Genomic DNA, 14,762 nt, shown 5'->3' on the forward strand with positions numbered 1-14,762 from the left:
TGTAGCATTAGCATAAAGGTTAAAGTAAAATGAAAGAAAGAAAAGGGGATTCTAAAGTAGGAAACAAAACAGAAAAGGGGAAAAAAGTCCTCAGAAAGTAAAAATTTGAGAGGGTTCTGTAGAATTCCAGTGAAATTGGTGAGTTTCTTCTTTTAGCCAATTTCAAATCCCTATTTGAAATTATCCTGAATAAGCCCTCATGTGTAACCACCAGGGGGCACTGCTCACCAGTCCCTGACCTTATTCAATACTAAGGACTGACAGTCAAGCCTTTTTGCCCCTTCTAACTGATAATGGATTTTCTAAATAAGTGTAGCTTATGCTGCTCTAGTGATCTGAATGCGTTAATGTTGCCTCTTAACTGTCTAATATCACAACAAGGAAAACAAGGAAGCCTTAGGGAAAACAAAGAAGAGAGCCCAAATTGGTGGGGAAGAATATAGTGTTGAATAAATGATTAAGAAAGTATTTATTAAGTTCCTATGTTATACCAAACATAAAATGGCATATATTGTACTCATAATGGCAAAGGCATTAATTTAAAAAAATCCTTTGTATGCAAAAGGATAATCTTAGAATTGACATCACTTAGCAAGAAAACTACTAGATATCTTTTTAGTGTAGAAAACAAATAGAAGTTTATTTTCTCTTGCTACAGTGCCTATCTAGAAGCAATCCAAAAGTGAATTGTGACCCTAGCAATATTTCTACTCGACCATGTGGAAAAAGGTAACAGCAGATTGGACAAATAATCCATCGCAATTCTTTGTAATTTCCTGTCTGGATAGAAGACTTCTCAGTTGAATTTCCTCATAAGCAATTTCAATTATGTCTATGAAGCAGAAAGCAATTTTGACATCCGATTAATTATTTTACCTCTTCTCCTCTTGAAATTGATTTAATAACACACTATAGTAGTGAATAAGTTTTTTTCCTCCAGCTACATTTCTTGATCCATCCCTCTATTCATCACTCTTCCAAACATTTGCTTCAAGTTTAGCTTGTAAAGTCATGTCACAGGACAGGAAATGTACTTGGGTTCCATTGGCACTTGGACCCTGGATGTTCTTCAGAAATTCTTGACCATGTTGCCCACTGTCCTTCTTATTGTGTGGGTATGGATGCTTGTACACATTCTACACTGGTTAAGGGAAAAAATGCAGTATACTTTTTCTTATAGCTCACTTTCATAGTGACCTATGTCAAAAATACTTTCACAGTGAGTGTAGTCAAATCCCATAGGCTCACTCTGTGGCCTACTAACCCATAAGGAAATGGTTCCTTTTCTCTTAATCATTTCCGCACATTTCCCCAGCTGCCTTTCATTCCATTTAGTAGGCATTATTGCATGACTTAAGATGTAGTTTTCTGCCACTCGCTATTAAGTCCTCAAGGAAGAACAATTGTGGAAGACTAATGAAGCTTCACGAAAGACAATTTAGAGGACTCCTAGCATAGGGTAGTGAAAAGAGGATTATACTCAGCTTTTGGAGAGTTTTCTCTAGCTGACTTGCTGAGTGAGTGCCTTTTCAGCAAGGCACTTCAACTCTGTGCCTCGATTTCCTCAGCTGTGTGATTGAATAAGACTATCAGCCAAATTTACCTCATTGGGTTTTTTTTTTTTGCGAGGGGAGGCACTGAATCTAATTTTTTCTTTGATATGAAAGTCCCAGTGAGGAAAATCCCTCTACCAGTGGAAGTTGTACTTTTTCCATCATTTCCAGTTATAGAAAGTTGGCTAGAGCACAGAGAAGGTAAATGACTTTTTAGAGAAGGTAAATGAAGGGAAATGGTTTTGGAGCTAGCACATGTCATAAAAAGGACTTGAATATAAGTCTTCCTGGCCCTGAAACCAGTTTTCTATCACTACATTGCATGAAAGTACCTACTGAGTCATTCAAAGGCAAGGTATTGTTATTATGATGACTCAACAATTATTGTGAATTTCATGTTTAATAGATTTTTCTGTATAAAAGAAAGAACTGTATCCTTTATTCTGTTCTATAAGTCTATAAAATAATAATTCATATTTATATGTGACATATTAGCTAAAAACAAGTATGATATTAAGCTGCTCTGAGAGAGAGGAAGTGAGCAGAATACAAAAGGCATTCTCCCACTGGGAACTGGTCAGTCTATATCTGGATTATTTTTTGGATCTCACATTGTAGGAAGGATATTGACAACCAAGAGTTCATCCAGAGAAAGAAAACCAAAATTGGAAAGGATCTGGGGATATTTAAATGAGAGAAGACAACCCTTAGGAAAGCATTGTAGCTTTTTAAAAGTATTTGAAGAACTGACATGTAGGAAGGAAATGGATTTGTCTTGCTTTGTCCCAAAGGATAGATAGGTAGGAACAATGTGTGTAAATTGTAGAGATGAAAAATTTGGCTTGATGTAAGGAAGAATTTCCTTACAGAATTTTTCCATTGTGGAATGAGTTCCTTAAGAGGTTATAGGTTTCTCCTTTGCTAGGGGTCTTCAGGTGAAATATGGCAGTCCATTTCTCAACAGTTTTATAGAGAGGATTTCTTCAGCGGCAGAAGTAGGGCTAATTGGCTGCTGAGGTCTCTTTGTCCTCTGATAGTTTATATAGTGTGTTAGATTTAACAGTGTTTTCTGCACAGCAACCTGATGGGATGCATACTAGAACCAGGTCAGTAAAGTAAGATGATGAGGGGAACTGATCAGCAGCTAGCTATAATGTGCTGCTATAACCAAGACCATTGCATAAGTTGTGAGCCCTCACTTACTACACCATCCCTTCTTTACTAGGGCCGGAGGTTCCTTAGATCCTAGCATGTTTAAATCTGGAATTCATATGATTAGAAATGGAATCACTGCAGAATATGATATTTTGAGATTATTCTACTCCATCTAGACAGCAATTTTTGTTAAATGGAAAAAAAATATTAAGTTTTACAAAGGATATTTCCCTGAGGAGAAGAAATGACATCAATGCTGATGGAAATTTTCATTCCAAGAGTATTCTGAGTCATCTCTGGATATCAGGTTTGTTTTTTTCCCTCTTTCATTAGACTTTGCTTTGATCACACTGGAAGAGTAAAAAAATGTGGTGAGCTTGTGGCAAGGTCACTTTGAAAAGGGACAATATAGCTTTTATAGGAGACTATAAAATGTCATAAAATCATTACTAATGTGAGGTAAAACTAAAGCACATTTTTCACATTAATCAATATCTAGAAAACCCATATTAATTCTCATTACTACCCATGCATACTTTAGCCTTTTCTCTCTTTAAATTAGTGTCTCTTTTTTGTTATTCTTGCTCTGAACTTAACCTTTTCACTCCTGTTGGACCATAGTAGAAACATGATGAGAGATGGTATTTGAATGGGATCAAGGAGGTATCCACAATGATATAAGAATCATTGAAATAAATATCAAAGAATTGTAGGATCTTGGGGTTGGAAAGATGTCTAATTTTGTCTTCTCTCACTAGTTCTTCAGTATGAATCCCCTGCAGAACATCTTCCACTGCTGTTTAAAGACTTGAAGGGAACAGCAAACCCATTTAACAACCAAGGTAGCCTACTCTGGTTTGGGGCTCTTAGGAAGTTTGGACTCAGGATATTTTTCTTTTTCTTAAAGCAAGTCCAAAGTTTCCTCTCTGCAACTTCTACCCATTCCTTCCATTCCTTCTCTCTCAGGGAAAGCAGAAGAAATCTAATTCTTCTTTCATAAAACAACCTTTCCAATATTTTAAGATCCCAATCTTGCTCTTCTCCCCCACCCTCATTCTTTTCTTCTGGAAACTAAACTTCCTTAGTTTCCTCAACAGCTCTTTGTATGAGATAGTTTTTAATCTCTTCACTCTTCAACATTCAACATAATTTTCCTCTGGGTTTGATTGGTTTCTCAATGTCCTTCTTAAAAGGTGATGTCTACAATAGAACAGAATTCTCTGCCTTTGGTCTAGCTTCTATCAAATGCAATGGGGCCATCACCTTTATAGCTCTGGATATTGTATTTCCCAATGCAACCTAAAATGACTTCAGCTTTGTAACATCTATGTGACATTGGCATGACAATCAATAAGAGACTACAAAAGGCCACAGATTTTATTCAAATAAATTATTGTCTATCTTACCTCCCCCATCCTGCACTTCTGCGTTTGATTTTTTGAAAGAAAATGCAGTTTATACTTATCTCTGTTACATCTCTCTGTCTCCCTATCCCTCTTTCTGCCTCCCTCCCTCCCTCCCTCCTTCCCCCTCTCTCTTCCTCCTTTCTTTCTTTGTTTCTTCCTGATATGTCCCAAAGTTTTAAATTGTATGAGCTTTTGGGATGTTGACTGTGTTATACAAAAACATCAACTGTCTTTCCTAACTTTAAATTATATTCAAATTTTATAAGGTTGCTACCTCTTTCTTTCAAGTCATTGATAAAAAGCATTGATCAGCAGAAGCCTAAAGGCAGGTTCCTGTGACGTTATATTAGAGATCTCCTTCCAAGCTGACATAGACTTGTGGATGTTCACAGGACATCTTCCATGAAATTGGCAAAAATTTTTATCACATATATCCTTATTTAATACCTCACTTGATGGTAAGAATCAGTTACACAAAATTATCCTCTTTAGTTGAATTTGCCATAGTTTTGGGTGATTTTTGATATAGTAGGAGCCATAGTCTAAGGAGAGGCTTCAAGAGTGTTGTACTTTCTTAAAATCAGAAAGCAATAAATTCGGTGGGATTTCTTTTTCTCTTTTACCTCCTAATCAATTTAAGGAGCTTTTGAATGTACACCACTATTAAAAAGTATGCCAAGTCTTCCTCTTCCTTTCTCATATACATACATATACACACACACACACACACACACATAAAATTCTGTAAGATGATAGTAGATGAGGTATTATTATCATTGGCTAGTCAAGGAAGGCTTCACCAAAAACTGGGAATTAAATTGGGCTTTGAAGGATGGATTTTTGCCTATAGGATTTCTATAGGCAAAGAGGAATGGGGAAGTAATTCCAGGTGGGTAGGAGAGTATGAACGAAGAGGTAGAGAAGTGGATTTGTGAGTGTACAATCAATTAATCAATCAGCAAGCATTATTATTTACTATGTGCCAGACACTATCCTAGGGACTGGCAGTATAAAGTCAAAACTTAAATCTTTTATACCCTTAATGAATTAATATTCTAAGGAAAGAGGAAACATACATAAATTGATACATAGAAGATAAAGTACACAAGAAAATGATTGTTCTTTAACCTTTGGTCCGTGGACTATTTTTTTTCTAATTTGATAACTGCATTTCAATAGAATTGCTTTCCTTTTTAATCCTCTATATTTTATGCATTAGTCTTACAAGTTTCACGCTTCTGACAAAGAAGTTCATGACACACACAAAAAAGGCATGAACCTCTGCAGTAGATGGCGGGTAGCAATGGAGGGGAGGCACTTTCATATTTTAATTATGATGAATAAGACATTCTAGTTGACACTGAGGAAAAGAATCAGTTGATATCAATCAATAAACATTTGTCAAGCTCCTACTATGTGCCAGGTACTGTACTAAGCACTGGAGATATAAATACCAAAAAGAAGGTCCCTGTCCTCAAAGAGCTTACATTCTAATAGAAGATAACACAAAAGGAAGCTAACAAAAAGGTGGTGGGGGTGGAAGAGGCCAGGGAAGGTATCCAAAGTAGGCTTATTGTGGGAAAGTCAGAGAAGTTCCAGAGTAGTGCAGTCCGGGGAGAAATGAGCAGATCAGAGCTGAGCTCCCTCCTTAAATGGAGGTTTTGGAGTTCATGGCTCCAGCTTCTAGTGAGAGGGATAGAAAGTGGAGATAGAGAAGAGTAAGTACCAAGGCTGAGGGGACTGTGCAAGATAGTGAGGTTTTCCCAATAATGAGCTTGTTGGGGCATGGTGAAAGGTCAGAGAATTCCCAGAGTAGTACAGAGAGGTGAAAAATTAGCAGGAGTGAAAATAGGATTGAAAAACATAGGTTGAGGCAAAATTGTGAAGATTTGAATGGGAGAGAAAGAAGACCTATCTTTAATCTGCTCTCAGTGTGATTTTAAGCAATCCTTTAGTCTTTCATTATCCTCGATAAGTGATCTCTACAGTAACAAGGACAATGGGACCACCACCTATCTTGTTCTGGATCCTTCCTGTAACTCAGAGACCAACTATGGAAACATAATAAAGCTTATGTTAGACTGTTAGAAAGGATCTCACAGGTCATCTAAGTCCAACACCCTTATTTTATAAATGAGGAAATTGAGTCCTAGAGTGATTATGTGCCTTGTCCAAGACTACACAGAAATACACACAGCAAAGGTGACAAGAACCAGGCTCTTTCAAGTCCCATTACTTCCTTTTATAGCACACTAACATCTCTCACTCAGTTTCCTTGCTTTGTAAATGGACATAAAAATACCAGTCTGTCTAGTTAATAGGAATATGATATAACCAAATGAGATATCTGGAAGCATTTTCAAAATTTCATATATTCTTTTGTTTTGAGGGAGGAAGAGAGATAATTAGGGTTAAGTGACTTGTCCATTGTCATACAGCTAGTAAGTGTCAAATGTTTGAGGCCGGATTTGAGCTCAGGTCATCTAGGACCAGTGCTCTATTCACTGCACTACCTAGCTGCCCCTAAAATCTCACATATTCTTAAAGAAGGAAAAGGATGCCTGAGGTAATTTATTCAAACCCTTCATCAAATAATAAATCTTGCCTATGACATCTTTGAGATTTCTCTAGAAAATGTTTGTTTGGAGAATGCAAGTGATAGGGAACTGTTTCTCCTACCCCATTTGATTTTTCAGATAGCTCTAACTGTGAGGAAAACAATGCTCACTCCAAACTTGCTTTCCGAAAACTTTCTCCCATTGGACCTCATTCTTTAGTACTGGGATAAGTGAAAGAAATCTAATCCCTCTTCCATACAAGCAATTCAAATATTTGAAAACTGCTACCATCTAATTTCTCTTTCTTCTCTAGGGAAAACACTTCCATTTCTTTCCACTTTCTACTTTTTATATATATATTTTCATCCCACTTTCTACTTTTACATGATTTAAAGACTATTCATTACATTGGTTACCCTCCTCTATATGCATACCATCTTGCCAATGTCCTTCCTAAAGCATGATGCTCAAAAACTGGACAAAATAATTTAAATGTAATCTTACCAGCGTGGAGTATAGAAGGTCTCTCTTTCTCTCTTTAATAAAAATACTAATTATTATTATTATTGCAACAATAATATAATAGCTAATATTTACAAAGCACTTTAAGGGTTTGCAAAGTGCTTTATATATATTATCTCATCTTGTCTTCACAACAACCCTAGGGAGGTAGGTGCTATTATTGTCCTCGTAGATAGATAAGGAAACTGAAGCAGACGGAGGTCAAATGACTTGCCCAGAGTCACATAACTAGAAAACATCTGAGGAAAAACAATATTATAAGATTCATTAATATATAGCCTCCTAGAGATGAGGTGAGCATTAGTTAAATTTTTTTCTAAAATATAATATGTATACTGAAAATCATCTAAGACCAAACCTATGGGAGACACATCAGCTAGGAGAAGTTTTGGTGAAGTGTGCAATTTTCTTCAAAATTCCTTCTTAGAGAGTTTGGCTAGCTTCATGTTGTTTTTGTTAAGATAGAGTTGAAAACATTGATAGTAATGTTTAGAGTAGATCATCTTTCAAGGGAAAAAAAAACCCAAACCTTGCCACAAATGTTTCATAGACTGAGTGCAGCTGTAAAGATGGGAATTAAATGGACATATGTAGAAGTTCAATAGAGTTATTCCTAAATTGTACTTCATGATTTGTGAAAATTATTACTCTACTAAATGGAGGAAAGACAGTCACAATGATGGCTGTAAATCAATGCACATTCTTCATTTCACAAAAGGCTTGAAATTTGGGCTCCAAAGTTGATATCTAACCTTTTGTGGCTCCCTTGAGAATTTCTTTTTTTTTTTTTTTGCTAATATGTCACTTGCCCCATTTCATGGTGCCCTGGAATATTAGATCTGCCCTCTGCAATGAACTGAATGGGACCATATGGGTGAACCATTCTAAATCATCATCTATTTTACAGTTTAGTATGTGATCATATAATAGGGTTTAATCTGGCCTCTCCAATGAACTGAATGGTACCATATGGGTGAGTTTTTCCAAAATATCATCCACTTTACAAGATTAGTCTGAGATCACATAACAGAATTGAAGGTCTGTCAATTATAAATGAAGAGACATGAAAACCAAAAACCAAAACAAAATAAAAACAAAATGAAACAAAAACCTCACTTGCATTATTTTAAAATAGCCAGTCTAATCACCACACAGTTTCAAACAGTTCAGGCTGTTATCCAAATAGTTTAAAGTCAATAAGAACTATTCCTACAGTTAAAAAATGATTTTAGGGATATTCTGTAAAATTCAATTAAAACATTTAATAAGTACCCATTCTATGTAAGGCATAGTGCATCATCTTAGGACATATATTTTTTAATTACATGGTCTCTGTTTTCAGTAAGTTCATATTCTATGGGGGGAGGTTGAGACATGTCAATAGACAAGTACAATAAAAAGTACTGGTGGTGGTAGTGAGGGAAAGCCCTACAGTTATCTCTTCCACAATGTGACTTTCCCCATTGTGGTTTCCATATATTGTGGATCAGCAAAAGAAATTAAATGGGAATTTTTGTGGGAGTTTTGTGGAAGCCACAGATAATACATGAAGGACAGTAGGCTACACGGAAAAGGTTTAGTGACTCAGAAAGGCATAAAATAAATGCAAAATATATACATATTATATAATATCAACCAAATTTTGTATGAAGGTACTATAATCACCCCATAAAAGAAAAAGAAAAAAATTCAGACATCTTCTCTAGTATGAAGGGAAGACCCAGAATATTTATGCAGATTTTTACAGATTGAAGGAGTACTCTGCTTCTAAATCCCATGATGTGGAAGTGAAAACTGTAGTATAGACCAAGGACTCTGGGGAATTTGAGATTTGAAGATACTCTTAGCTGGGATGAAGGACAGTAAGGAAAGGCTTATCAGGTGTGATGGTACCTGAGCTGAACCTTGAAGGAAAATAAATAGATCCCTTAACAGTAGAGATGAGGAAGAAATGCCTTACAGGAAAATGAGAGAGCCAGCACAAATCTACAGAGGCTAGAGACAAGTCAAAGGCACAGTTAGTAGTCTAACTTGACTGGAATGGATAGTTCATGAAGAAAACAAATGTAAAATAAGACTGGAAAGGTAAATTAGATCTGGAGTGGGGTGGGGAGAGAGTTAGGGCTTAAATCCAATCGTGGGGGATGCATTTTCCCTTTTTGATATGAATAATGACATTTTAGCATAACCCATTTTAAATATAAATGGGCAATAACATCTAAACTTTGTTTAGTCCCCCTTTATTCTAATTCTTGTGCAGGGATGGCCAAAAGACAAAGTCTACCTTGTCTCAGATACCTAAGGTCAATGATAGACTATCAGATTAGAAATCTCTATTTTACCCCATACAACAAAATGCTCATAAGGCTGTAGGAAATGGCTTGTCTCAGGAAGTACATTTATTCCATAGAGATGCATATCTCTATGTGTCTAATGATGTTTTCCTTGCCTTGGCTTTAGACCATTGGCCTTAGACCAACGTGCAGAATAATACCTTTTATTGACTTGTCTTCTAAATAATAAACAATAGACTTTCTTGCCATGACAAATCTATAGGTTGTAGGGAATCAATGGGGTTTTCTGAATAAGAGAATGACATAGTAATATCTTTACTGTGGGAAAATTATTTGGAAATTTATGTAAAGGATTGATACAAAAAGATAATATTTGGCACATAGAGTGGAGTAAGGAGTCTCTTACAATAAACTTATCAGAAGAAAGGTGTTGAGGGTCTAAAAGGGAAGTGGCACTAGGACTGGAGAGGGGGTGGCAGATGTAAGATATGCTTTGGAATCAGGAGGGCTTGGGAACTGATTCGTTGCAAGGGTTGAAGAAGTAGAAGAATCAAACATCATTTCATGGATTCAAGTCCAGACAACAGAGAGCATGGTGGGTGGCGCTTGACTTTCAACAGAAATGGGGAAGCTTCAGGAAAAGTTATTAATTCAATTTTGAACACATCAAACATGCAGTGCTGTGGGGGTCATCCCAGTGGGTAACATCCCCATATGACTGAAATGCAGGATAGATTAGAACTGAACTGAATAATAGATATATGTGTACATATATATGCATGTATACATATAATACATGTATATCCACATGAGCATATATGTCTATATAAACACATATACCTATATTACACATATGTGTATGTGGGTATGTGTGTATATGATCTGCATAGGTGTCAAACATGCCACCTTCCTGCTGCATTTTGCCCATAAAACTCCCAAGGTTAAAATGTAGTTGTGAAAAAAAATTTAAAAATACAATAAAACAAAAATGTGATTTTTGTGATTTTTTGGTTTTCTAAGATAATATGGGGCTGGTAGGAATGGTTTAGTAGCTCCAGTTTCTGTGTCAATTTGCTATTACTAGTGGAGAGAATCTCTGGAATCAGATGATATCAATGGGAATGAATAAGTAGAAAGGGAAGAAGACCTGAAGAGAACTGTGGGTTGTGCCCATGCCTGAGTAGGAAGAAATGATGGGGTGCAGGAAATCAAATAATAGTCATTAGGAGTTATACAGGTGCGAGGAGAAAGAGCAAAGACAAATGCACTGGAAGGCAAGAGGAAAGAGGATCCAGAATGAGGGCTGGTAGATGTGGAATGCAGCAGGAGGTTTGAGGAGGATGACTCTGAAAAGTCCCTTATATTTAGTAATTGATAAGTCATAGATAATCTTTTCATAGGAGTTTCAGTGGAGGGATGATGTCAGAAAAGAGATTATGTGGTACTGAGAATTTATGGTGAGGAAGAGAAGCAGTGAATGGAGGTAACTTGTTCAATTTATTTATCAGTGAAAGCCAAGCAAGATACACTAGATGGCAGCTAGAGGAGGTGGCAATATCAAAGGAAGGGTTTTCAAAGGATAGTCAAGGCCTCAGATTATGTTTTGAGAGCAGAGAGGGAGAGGGAGGGGTAGGGAAGTTATGTTCAACAGGGCAAACTCCTTCAGGAGATAGGAAGTGATTATATCGAAGGCAGAAATAGTGGGGTTAAGGCTTGGCAAGTTTTTTAGCCTAGACATCCCATGAGACTGAGTGAAATGAGAATAGGGGAGAATGTAGTAAATTTAAGTAAGACACAGGAAAGGACCAGAGATGATGGAACCTATTGCAGATGCTCTTAGTTTTTTTTTCCCTTCAGGAAAGAAAAAGGCAAAGTTATCTGCTTAACTGACCTGTATTTAGGACTTCTACTTTTGCAAAGCATTTTACAGACAGAATTTATTTGATCTTTGTAACCATGAGTCAGGTTCTGTTATTATCATTCCCATTTTAAGGATGCTGAGATTTTGGATGTTTAAATAACTTGTCCAGGGTCATACAGCTAGTTAGTGTCTGAGGGAATGTTTTAAGCCAAGCTGTCCCACCTCCAAACCCATAGCTGTAGCCATTCTATTATGTAGTTAAGTCAAGTAGGGGAGGAGGGAGTGTGCATAGTGTGATTGGGTTCAACTGGGGAATTGAGAATAGAGGGGAAAAATGTTTGTAGAAGATCTGCTGTGGGATGCATGATGGCCAGCTAATCAGAGATTATAATAGGAGTGTATTGTAGCAACAAAAACCCAGGTAGGACCAGCTGAAATGAATTTATAGTGGATGTTGTTGTCACCCTGATTTCATTAATTCCTCCACAAGCAGTTCTGGGATGAGAGCAGAGAACTTGGACAAAGGTGTGGTCCCAAAGCTGAAGATTAGCAAAATCTGAACAAGTAAAACAAACAAAAAGGGTCTGAGGATTCAAGTACAGGGGTGTGCACTATTGTATTGAAATAGATATCTATAAAACTAGTTCTTTTTTTGTTAATTTATTTTCTATTTATTTATTTTTTGCTTTTTGGAGGTAGAGGAATTGAGGGTAAGTGACTTGCCCAAGGTCACACGGCTAGCTTTGTGTGTGTGTGTGTGTGTGTGTGTGTGTGTGTGTGTATTAAGTGTCTGAGGTCACATTTGAACTCAGGTCCTCCTGACTCCAGGACTGGTGCTCTATTCACTGCACCACCTAGCCTCCCCTATAAAGCTAATTCTAATGAAAGGAGGGAAGGAATGACTATGAACTGAGAATGAGGACTATTAAGAGGATGGACACTGCAGTGAGGATGAAAAGCAGGTTTGGGGCAGTGTAATGTAATGTAATGCCAAGAAAAGTCAACTTCCCAGGTTCAAAATGCCAGCATAGGTGCTCTCCATTTTATTCAGTGACCAACCAAGAACAGAGAAGATCAAAACATGACATAATTCCAAATACAGCATTTACTAAATGTGATTAAATAATCTCCAAGGACTACCCCACCCCAGGACCTTCCAATCATTCAATCAATTACAAAGTCTCTGTTCTAAATACTTCTCCACCCCTAGGCTATACCTTAATTAAGTCCACCACAAAGCCCCTCTTCTCAAATGAAGATTAGTTTCCAAACATAAGGTCAAAAGTTCCCCACCCCTGGATCACAATTGAATCTACCCCAGAGTTACATCAAGTTTAAACACAGCACTTAATACCCAAATGGAGGTCTTTTCTTCATCTTGACACGAGGCAAGTTCTCAGCAATCTTAGTTCCTGGGGAGACAAGGCTTAGCAAGGCCATAAGATACATTGCCATTCCCTTCATGAATTTATCCTCTGTCTGTAGAACAGTCCTAGAACCCCTGCACACATTAGCAAAGCCCTCTCCCAGGATTTCTGTAAACATACAACAAGAAAATCCTTCTTCAGGGCTTCTGAACCAACAGAAAGGCTCCCAGACCCCTGCAACAACAGCACTGTCCTTCACCAGTGGACAGTATTCACTCTGTCTGCAGGACAGTCTCCAGACCCCTGCAACAACAGCACTGTCCTTCACCAGTGGACAGTATTCATTCTGTCTGCAGGACAGTCTCCAGACCCCTGCAACAACAGCACTGTCCTTCACCAGTGGACAGTATTCACTCTCTGTCTGCAGGACAGTCTCAGGGCTTCTTAGACAACAGCCAGGTTCCAGGACTTCTTCAACAAAAGGACTGTCTTTCACCAGTGGACAAATCTGGCAAAATAACATCAAAACAGACAGACAAAGTACCAGCAAAACAGCCATGTCTCCTCAGTCCTTGGCAGCTCAGGGGGAAGGTCTCAAAAGTCCAGGGCAATTCAAAGCGGCCACCAGCAATTCTCTTAGTCTCTCTCTCTCCACGAGGTGCTGCTTCCAAAAAGATCTTCCGCCTCTCTCTTGTCTCTCCAAATCTATGTCACCAGCTCCTCCCAGTTCAGGACTTTCTTTTCACATCAAAAAGTCCATCCCACAGGTGGGATTAACAAGCTCTGGGCTTTAACACAATTTGAAAACCAAGCCAATACAGGGGAATCTTTAATTGCCATTACTATCACAGGCAGGTGAGGTCGTACAGGAGATTGAAGGCCTGTCACTTGTTCTGAGACAGGGAGATTCCAGAATTAAAAATATTGGAGGTGGAGCATTTTGAAGTTATGGTGAGATCTAAGGAACAACGATGTAGCCTGCTACAGAACTGAGACTGAGTCGAGATGGGAGCTATATGGGTGTTAAGGAAACTGAGAGATAAACTGGGAGGTCACAACAAAAGGTCATCAACATAAATACTGAGATCATCAGGGTTAAAACAGCGGTTGGCATAGAAACATGTAACATTTCAGCATCTAGCTTTACAACAACAACAACAAATCTCTTCAACTTTTGTCTTAACCTAGGGAAGCCCAGGGAACTTCCTTATGCAGCTTCTCCCAAAGGGTCTTCTGCTCTTTATTTAACAAACATTTGATTGCATGTAAAGCAGTTAAAAATTACTTGTACCTGAGCCAATAAAGTGTCAAGGAAAAACTCCCTAATTGGGTCCACAAGGACCAATATCAATCCTTACAACATTTTACTATTCTGTGTGACTTCATTAGAAAGTCAGCCTTCTGCTTCGTGCAAGGAAACCTATAACTAGCATTTGATAATGTATGTATAGGGCTTAATGTTTGCAATAAGCTTTACAAATATTATGTCATTTGATCCTCACAACAATCCTAGTAGGTAGGTGATACTTTCCCCATTTTACAGATGGAGAAACTGTGGCAGATGGAGGCTAGGGACATGTGACTTAAAAAACTGAGGTCAAATTCCTGGTCCAGCTTTCTTCCTATTGTGACTCAGTACCAGGAAAAAAGCAAGGTCCAAGTTTTGTTCCGCTTATTGCTTTTTCCTTCTGGTTTCTCCTATGACCTTCAGTTTCCTGATTCCTTGCCATACAAATATTCTCCCGTTAGGGATTCCTTTCTTCCTTGTCATTTTGGTGCTCGCATCTGAAGCCACTTTTATCTCCAAAAGTCTTCTAGGTACACAGATGCCTTGGCATATCTTTCTTGTGCTAGCTCCTTCTCTCACTCTTGGCTAGACTTTATTTTATGGTCTTTCTTGGGCATGCATTCTGGGAGTCATACCTTGGAGAGAGAAACTTTCCCAACTCCTTTTGGCAAATAAAATATCTATATCTATATCTATATCTATCTATATCTGTCTATCTATCTATCTATCTATCTATCTATCTATCTATCTATCTATCT

The 14,762-nt window shown here is 37.7% G+C and overlaps 1 long non-coding RNA gene across 1 annotated transcript in view; it reads right to left on the reverse strand.

Annotated features, from left to right (window-relative positions):
• LOC138174695 (uncharacterized) overlaps positions 1-13,380 on the reverse strand; it is a 162,888-nt gene extending 149,508 nt beyond the window's left edge. The window contains exon 1 of the long non-coding RNA XR_011171801.1: positions 12,622-13,380. This is a non-coding gene — a long non-coding RNA (uncharacterized lncRNA). The remainder of the gene's footprint in view (positions 1-12,621) is intronic.
• Between the last annotated feature and the right edge of the window lie 1,382 nt (positions 13,381-14,762).

Source organism: Petaurus breviceps, unplaced genomic scaffold, assembly GCF_028583685.1.
Source record: "Petaurus breviceps papuanus isolate PSGF00001 unplaced genomic scaffold, PetGlider_PUasm1.0 76, whole genome shotgun sequence".
Classification (NCBI taxonomy): domain Eukaryota; kingdom Metazoa; phylum Chordata; class Mammalia; order Diprotodontia; family Petauridae; genus Petaurus; species Petaurus breviceps.